This window comes from Cherax quadricarinatus, chromosome 5 (genome assembly GCF_038502225.1).
Source record: "Cherax quadricarinatus isolate ZL_2023a chromosome 5, ASM3850222v1, whole genome shotgun sequence".
Classification (NCBI taxonomy): domain Eukaryota; kingdom Metazoa; phylum Arthropoda; class Malacostraca; order Decapoda; family Parastacidae; genus Cherax; species Cherax quadricarinatus.
In genome coordinates this window covers 26210485-26220183 of record NC_091296.1, presented here as the reverse complement: position 1 = coordinate 26220183, position 9699 = coordinate 26210485, and the positions used below count along the sequence as shown (strand labels likewise).

Sequence of the window (9699 nt, the reverse complement as noted above, 5' to 3'; positions counted from 1 at the left end):
GTTATCTATAACTCATTATATTATGGTACATGTTATCTATAACGTATTATATTCAGATAGATGTTATTTAAAACTCATTATATTAAGGTATATGTTATTTATAGCTCATTATACTAAGGTAGATGTTATCTATAACTCATTATATTATGGTACATGTTATCTATAACGTATTATATTCAGATAGATGTTATTTAAAACTCATTATATTAAGGTATATGTTATTTATAGCTCATTTTACTAAGGTAGATGTTATCTATAACTCATTATATTATGGTACATGTTATCTATAACGTATTATATTCAGATAGATGTTATTTAAAACTCATTATATTAAGGTATATGTTATTTATAGCTCATTATACTAAGGTAGATGTTATCTATAACTCATTATATTATGGTACATGTTATCTATAACGTATTATATTCAGATAGATGTTATTTAAAACTCATTATATTAAGGTATATGTTATTTATAGCTCATTATACTAAGGTAGATGTTATCTATAACTCATTATATTATGGTACATGTTATCTATAACGTATTATATTCAGATAGATGTTATTTAAAACTCATTATACTAAGGTATATGTTATTTATAGCTCATTATACTAAGGTAGATGTTATCTATAACTCATTATATTATGGTACATGTTATCTATACCGCATTATATTCAGATAGATGTTATTTAAAACTCATTATATTAAGGTATATGTTATTTATAGCTCATTATACTAAGGTAGATGTTATCTATAACTCATTACATTCTAGTAAATGTTATATAAAGCTCATTATATTCTAGTGTATGTTATCTATAACTTATTATTTTCTAGTATATGTTATCTGTAACTCACTAAATTCAGGTAGATATTTTGTATGACACATTATATTTAGGTAGATGTTATCTATAACTCGTTATATTTAAGTATATATGATTTATAAGGCATTATATTCAAGTAGATAATATCTATAATTCATTATATTCAGGTAGATGTTATTTATCCACCATTATATTAAAATAGATAACATATATGACATACCATATTCAAGTAGATGTATCTATTACTCAGTACATTTAAGTAGATGTATCTATCAGCCCACAGTACGCACACACACACACACACACACACACACACACACACACACACACACACATAGTGAATCTCTGGTGTAAAGTATACTGAACTATATAGGGTAACAGTATGTATAATTCATTATGTATGAAAAGTATACTCCTCTATACAGGATAACAACAGAAAGTATACTCTGCTGTGCTGGATGACACAACTATAATATGTTATATAGGATAACATAATTATACTTTATTATTTATACCGAAGGTATATATAGCAAAAGTATGCTTCAGTGTGCATACCAAAGTGTACTTCGTTGTACATGCATAAGTATACTTTGCCATATAGGATAACAAAAGAATACTTTGCTAAATAGGATAACAAAAGTATACTTTGCTATATAAGATAACAAAAGTATACTTTGCTATATAGGATAAAAAAAGTATACTTCATTATTTATACAAAATGTATATGTCGTTATACAAGATAAAAAAATGCATATGTAGTTATACAAGATAACAAAACTATACTTCATTATACTCACAAAAGTATGCTCTAGGGATAAACTCGTATAGTTCATCATATACTAAAAAGTATGCTATCCTCTACAGAATAACAAAAGTATACTTCATCATACACATAAATTCATACTAAGATTTACAAGACAACAGAACTATACTTCATTATACAAACTAACATATATTTCAGTATACGGAATAAGGGTCTCCATACGAGTATGGAAGAAACTTTTGATTAAAATAAATACTATTCGGGTAACATTAAGAAATTTACAATGGTGTCAGCAGGGAGGTTTCCCTTATCCTCGTGAAGGCTTCCCTTGGGTTGCACAGGTCTAAGCAAAGCTCAGACCTGTGCAACCCAATTGTCCTCGAAGATTTGTTAAGTTATACCATTAAGGAAAGATCCTAGACTTCCACCTTACGAAAGCAGACAAAACAGATGCGGCAGTAATTATGGACAAGGTAGATTATAGGGGAAAAATGAACATGATATTAGAAAACAGGGGAACTGACCCATTAGTTAAAGAGGAGAAGCTACTGAATCATATTTGCTAGAGAACTGAGATAGTTCTAAATCCTTCTAGCTAGGGAATGGAGATGGTTCTAAATCCTCCTAGCTAGGGAATAGAGATGGTTCTAAATCCTCCTAGCTAGGTGATGGAAATAGTCTTCAATTACCTCCAGCTAGAGTAGATGATCATCAGTTCCTCTAAGCATTATCCAGGACGTCGTATGCATGAGAGTGAACACCGTCTACCAACACACTGACGACTGACGTTACTATAAGCATTTCAGGAGCAGAGCTGGACTAGCATTTAGGACCTGACTCCCGGCTCTCTAGTAGGCATAATGCCGCTCGACTTTGCGGTCAGAGTATATGTCGGACCTGACGCCTATAGCCTCACCTTGTAAGCATATTTATAACCTGACTTTTAGCTTAACAGTGAATACACTTATCTGACTCGTGGCTTTATAGCGAATATATTTAAGACCTGACTCCTGGCTTTAGGGTGAGCATATTTGTGACCTGCACCCTAGCTCCAAAATGCAAGTATGTAAAGGAGATCGATATATAGCAAGGTGTGGCAACAACATATCGAGGACCCGACTCTTGGCTTCACGGTAGGAATACAGCGAGGACCTGACTCCTGGCATAGTGCATCCAGATGCACTATGCCAGGAGTCATAGTGCATCATAGTGCATAATGCATAGTGCATCATAGTGCATCCAGATGCACTATGCCACAATTTAACCACATTTTAACCACATTCGTTACTACCGCATTCATAAGAAGCGCTAAAACTGTAGGGGTTATATAGTTATATCATTACACATAACTTACACTTAAGTTACAATCTTCAATTAAGATTTCCATCTTAATCTTACTCTCGTTTATAAGATCTTTTTCCACATAATTTGTACTTTGCTTCCATATACATTTTTCTGGTCTCAAAATAAAAAGAAGCTTACGTTCACGTACTTTTTCGCTAACTCATAGGAATTACTTTGCCCTTGTGTTTATTTTTTTTCCTCCTCCTGTTTTATTTTGCATGTTTGAAAAGTCTGTGATCTTTAATGTCAGATTCCAGGTCCACTATTTAAGGCGAAGGTGTATGTGAGTGTGTGTGTGTGTGTGTGTGTGTGTGTGTGTGTGTGTGTGTGTGTGTGTGTGTGTGTGTGTGTGTGTGTGTGTGTGTGTGTGTGTGTGTGTGTGTGTGTGTGTGTGTGTGTGTGTATGTATGTTTGTGTATGTGTGTGTGTGTGTGTGTGTGTGTGTGTGTGTATGTGTGTGTGTGTGTGTGTGTGTGGGGGTATGTGTGTGTGTGTGTGTGTGTGTGGGGGTGTGTGTGGGTGTGTGTGTGTGTGTGTGTGTATGTGTGTGTATGTATGTTTGTGTGTGTGTGTGTGTGTGTGTGTGTGTGTGTGTGTGTGTGTGTGTGTGTGTGTGTGTGTGTGTGTGTGTGTGTGTGTGGGGGTGTGTGTGTGTGTGTGCGTGTGTGTGTGTGTATGTGTGTGCATGTATGTTTGTGTATGTGTGTGTGTGTGTGTGTGTGTGTGTGTGTGTGTATGTATGTTTGTGTATGTGTGTGTGATTGTGTGTGTGTGTGTGTGTGTGTGTGTGTGTGTGTGTGTGTATGTATGTTTGTGTATGTGTGTGTGTGTGTGTGTGTGTGTATGTATGTTTGTGTATGTGTGTGTGTGTGTGTGTATGTATGTTTGTGTATGTGTGTGTGTGTGTGTGTGTGTGTGTGTGTGTGTGTGTGTGTGTGTGTGTGTGTGTGTGTGTGTATGTATGTGTGGAGGTGTGCTTCACCAACACCCCAAAGACATTAACCAAGCGTCTAGCTCAGTATTAACGAATAAATAAATCAGCATAGAGTAGAATATTACAATGAAAGGGTGAATTTTTCATTGATCGCAATAACAAGTTGCAGTAAATGAAGCAGAGAAGCACTCTGAAACTCGGGATCACCCAAGATAACAGATTGTGTATTGTTTCCTTTCATAGGAAGGTGGATTCAATACTGTATTCCACACTCAGAGGACAAGGGATTTAGCACTGTGTTCCAGATAGTATTCAATGAATTCAACACTATATTCCAGATATAATATAAAGGATTCAGCGCTGCATACATTCCAGAAGTAATACATGGAACAAAACACTGTATTCCAGATATAATACAAAGGATTCAGCACAATATTCCAGATATAATACAAGGGATTCAGCACAATATTCCAGATACATTACAAGGGATTCAGCACTGTATTCCAAATAATACAAGGGATTCAACACTATATTCCAGATACATTACAAGGGATTCAGCACTGTATTCCAAATAATACAAGGGATTCAACACTATATTCCAGATATAACACAAGGGATTCAATACTATATTCCAGATATAATACAAGGGACTCAGCACTATATTCCAGATATTATACAAAGGACTCAGCACTATATTCCAGATAGTACAAGGGATTCAACACAATATTCCAGATATATTACAAGGGATTCAACACTATCTTCCAGATATAATACAAGGGATTCAGCACTATATTCCAGATATAATACAAGGGATTCGGCGCTATATTCCAGATATAATACAAGGGATTCAACACTATATTCCAGATATAATACAAGGGATTCAGCACTATATTCCAGATAATACAAGGGACTGAACACTATATTCCAAACTCTAACAAAGGATTCAGCACTACGTTCCAGATGTAATACAAGGGACTGAACACTATATTCCAAACTCTAACAAAGGATCAGCACTACGTTCCAGATGTAATACAAGGGACTGAACACTATATTCCAAACTCTAACAAAGGATCAGCACTACGTTCCAGATGTAATACAAGGGACTGAACAATATATTCCAAACTCTAACAAAGGATTCAGCACTATATTCCAGACATAGGAGAAGAGAGTCAGCATTATATTCCACTCTGACAAGAAATTCAATATTATATTTTAGACAGGACACAGAAGTGAACACTGCATTCCAGAGACGACTAGATACTGAGCACTATGTTCCAGACAAGACATACGCTTTAATGCTATATTCCAGAAAGAGGACGAGGGATTTAACACTATTCTTTACACACTACATGAGACCGAATATAAAATTCCAGACAGAGGACAAAAGATTCAGCACTGTATTCTATACACAATTCATGAGAATGAATACAATATTCCAGGCAGAGGACAAGGGATTCAGTACTATATTCCAGGCTCTAACAATAGATTAAACACTATTTTCCAGACAGAGAACAAGGAATTCCTAAGTACATTACAAGGCAGCCGGACACGAGTGTAGTTCCAGGCGGAGAGTAGGAGTGTGAGGGATGGCAGGACTGTATGGCCACAGCAGCGGAAGTGCTGTGCAAGACAGGGGGATGGAGGGGGACAGAGAGGAGGAAGGACTTAATTATTTGGGTTCATCATTATTACTTGCGTTGTCTGATGATTACCTACACTTGCTAACACTGCTCCAACCAGTTTCCTTGATATTCTATACATGATGAGTAGGGTAGTGTGTAACTTTTTAATTTTCACATCCTATGTATGGATGTATGGCAGGTATTGCCTAAAAGTAGACACTGTGTAGAGCTTTATTAAGCTCTATAATGCTTTATAAGTCTCTACTGAGAGCAATAGGTCATGTATAATAAAGGTTTGCGCCTTCTACCATACATATGCACGAAGTTTTCAAACTCTCATTGTTAAGAAATTTTGTTTACATACAACTTCCCCGTATTTACTGCAAGAAACTTCTGTTTGGGTGTCGAGATGCAGGTAATAGGCTCGTGATCTAAAAAAAAAAAAAACATGGCACTGTCTTCTCCTTCCTTGGAATAAACATAACCGACTCAGACTCCCTAACCGTTGTATGACTCCTACTGGTTTACCATTTTCCCCATGAATGTGATAATCATATTCCATTATTATTATAATCTCATTATAATACAATTTCTTGATAATGGTTGTGCGGGACGTCAAACAAATTGCTTGGACACAAGCTTCTCATTGAAGCCTTTCCTGAAGACATGATCGGGAAAATGAGACGGATAACATGGTATGATGAAGGAGGAGGAGGTGGTAGCCTTACCCCGTCCTCTCCTCCCTGGCTTCCTTCAGACCTGGGGCGTTAGGGCGGGCGGCCGCCTGGTTAATTGAAGCGGACACACTGGCGGGCAGGTGGTATTGTCCCTACCCCTGCGGTTACCAACCTCCCACCCACTTCATAATGTTTCCTCACTTTCCTCTTCATTTCGTTCATTTGAAAACCTCAAAGAGGGTAATAACTAACTATTCGCGCATTTTCATCGGAGAACACGCAATATAACTGATATTAGGATAAAGAAGAGATAATGCAGGTAAGTGAAGGCGGTCTGTGGAGTGAAGGTAATTGATGGGTGGAGGTGTTGAGTCCAGCACACGACAGATGTGTACCGACACACCAACACAGCTGACTTGGGCACGTGCTCACCTAGGGTAATTTCAAAGTCATCATAGCTGAATACATTTAGGGGAACGAGAGCAGGCGAGCCCTACCTCCCTGATACCCTTTACATAGGCAAATGTTCTCCATTTCCCAGATGGTTTAAGACTGGAAGTACGCAGACATTTAAATGCTATGTCGCTCTTCCTCTGCATAAATATCTATCGGGAGGCAGGCAGAAGAAAATTTAGTAATGACTAGATGGGTGAATTTTGTGTTTTGACAAGTAGCACTGAGTAGGAATGCTTCACATTTGAGCACTGCGCTACCAAGCTAAAAGTGACACACTATAATTAGCATAAATATTTTGAATATTTTCTTGTGGGTTCAACTTTTGTAATCATTTACAAAAGTGAAGTACGCTAAGTAGGAAATATTAAGAAGCACGCGGCTTTCAGTAAATCATTTTAATATTTTTTTGTAAGTGGTGCTCGAAACAAATGTATATTAAGACAGTATAAACAACAAAATGAAGAGATATCTATGATATTAGTCGTTATCTTATCATACCATTTTATCAGTGACATGTAACTTCAAGTTTTGACGGTTCTGTCCACGGATATTGATTTACATTAACAGCGAATCAGGAAATATTCGATATAATTTTCCTTACACGCATAGAACTGAGCAATAAAATGTGTTTTCTGGGAGCAAATACGATCTCCGTAGTCAGGAACGGATGATAAATTCCCGTAGAGTTTATAATGAGTGAGTGCCCAATCCTGCCTCCCTGGTCCTGGGACCACTGTGGTGGGGCGTGACCACTGGCCAGGTGGGAGGCTCCACTCAACCCTAGTTTACACTTATTATACCTTCCCTTCCGCCCACCCTGTGTTGTAGTAGTGGCTAATAGCACTGCTCGCCTAGTGTCACTATACTCCTCTCCCAGTACACTTCATACCTCGTATCTGGCCTTTATTACTACTGATTTAAACTTACTACATTTAGACCTAAGCAAATGTTTCTTTTATTTCCTTTATATTTTTCCCTGACCGCTGATCAGAACCAGAACTCTGCTGGCGGAGGACTTATAACATTTTTGCATCGGCGATATTGGGGTTAGGGCCATAAATAATTCTTATCAGATTGTAGATATACAATAGAACGTTACTATGAATATTAACTTGACAGGGGACTTCAATGAGTGGCCTCGTTTTTTCCAAAGATGGCTGTCAACAAGTTTACAAATATAGAGTTTTATGGAGTGAGTACAGGTTGGTGATGGTTCTTACCTTACTGTAGCCGCTATAGAAGAGACAAGCTCTTAGACTATTGACGCAGATTTAAGCTTTCTTCCGCTATTATTTTGTACTTCATGACTAAACATATAGACTAAAACACTTAAGTTCAATGAAATTAAACATGTATATATATATATATATATATATATATATATATATATATATATATATATATATATATATATATATATTTAGCGTCGTTTATATTCTTTCAACGAAATGTAGAAATTGCGATTTCTGTGCACTCAGAATTAAGCTAGTTCGAAATTACATCTTTAACAACTTGAATAAGAGCATTTTGTTAAATAAAATTTGATTTCTGGAAATAAAAGCAATTTTACAAAGAAATGTAAAATATAACTTGCAATGATCTACAAATATTCTACATGATACCGCGTAATTTTAGCGTGAGAATCATCCTGTCATAGCCGTGTGTGAGAGATAACTCCTTGTATGCTCGTTGAAATCACCAGAGTCGACTTACTCCGTCATCCTCCCGATGTTACGGAACGCAACACAACGATCCAGGTAAAGGAATACTACGCAATATACAATGAGTTTCCACTTCATTAGCGAATTTATTATTGAATGCTGGAGAAGGAGGAGAGAATCTCAACAGGAGGAGTTGTACTTGCAGTTTCGGCGAGTCCCTCGAAGGATGCAAATATTTCCAAAAGCTTGGTAGAAAATACACCGAGTCACTTTGTTCACTGGTGAGTTAGCTGGCATATAGAAAATTGCACCGAGTCTCCCAGATCACTGGAATGTGGAGAGAGAGAGAGAGAGAGAGGTCACTTGGTGCTGCCTCACTACTGATGTTTACCTAGAGCTGTTCCACAGCTGGATTATCTCTCGTTGACTACCCAACCTTCACACAGGATAAGTTTCCACCTCTGAGAACCAAACAACTGATAATCCAACTCAGTCAGATTCCTAGATTTAAAATCTCTCTACTTTCTTTTTGAGACTCCGGGGATCGTGGTCTTAAGACTCGTCCCAGCTCCTTGAGAAGGACGAAAGATTTTTCAAGAGGTTGGAGTCTTACCAACAAGTTATCCACTGAGGCACTGGGACACGGGCAGGTTCGGTCTGGTGGTGGCTGCAAGAGCAACTGTAACGCACGACTGGCCGAGCGAGCGGCTGCCACTCAACTGTGGGAAGAGAGCGGGCCCCCACGGCCGCCCTCGAGTATGCTGCTTGGCCCGCCCCCTTCGCCTGGCCTGCACCGCCCCCACCTCAGTGGCCCGCCCACTCCCGCCCACCCTGACCTGCCTCTTACACCCGTCACGCTTACCGGATACTACGTCAGCCACCCTTACCTAAGAAGTCCGCTCACAAAACAATCCCTGCTATTTTTATAGTCTTTAAAGTTATTTTCAGTCTTTCGTATGTTCTCTCTTGATTCACATAAACTTTTAGATTTAAAAGTGGTTAAAGAACTTACTGGAATTATTGGGGGCTTAAGGTAATCCATGAGGTAGGCTGTGACGTTATTGTAGCCGGAGGGGTTACGTGGTGCTAACGTGAGAGGGGGGGGTGCTTGCTGATGTAGTCCCGCCCCCCAACTGTCGGCCCCTCCCCCCTCCCATCGTCACGCCCGGGATTGGCGGTGTGAGGTGAGCACACTTCCCGCCCCCCGCGCCGTAGCTGGCCCCCCCAGCTGCAGCACACAGTAGCACGCGACGCCTCACCTGTACCTGACGTAGCGCTCCTCAGACAAACCTCAGCAGGCGCTCACACCACAACTCTCCGGCGCACAACTTAATCCTTCAGTAACACTACCTAAATCCGCAGTCACATATTACACAGGTTTAGAGCCGTTTTTACACTGGAGACCTGCTGGTATCGCGTACAG

The 9699-nt window shown here is 38.6% G+C and overlaps 1 protein-coding gene across 13 annotated transcripts in view; it reads right to left on the bottom strand.

The window, feature by feature from the left end:
- Positions 1 to 8997, bottom strand: part of LOC128684792 (paired box protein Pax-5-like) — a 463405-nt gene extending 454408 nt beyond the window's left edge. For 12 of the 13 annotated variants that reach the window (XM_070101246.1, XM_070101285.1, XM_070101288.1 and 9 more), the window contains exon 1: positions 8890 to 8997. The gene's annotated coding sequence lies outside the window, so the exon portion shown is untranslated. The other variant, XM_070101253.1, reaches the window with a different exon arrangement.
- Between the last annotated feature and the right edge of the window lie 702 nt (positions 8998 to 9699).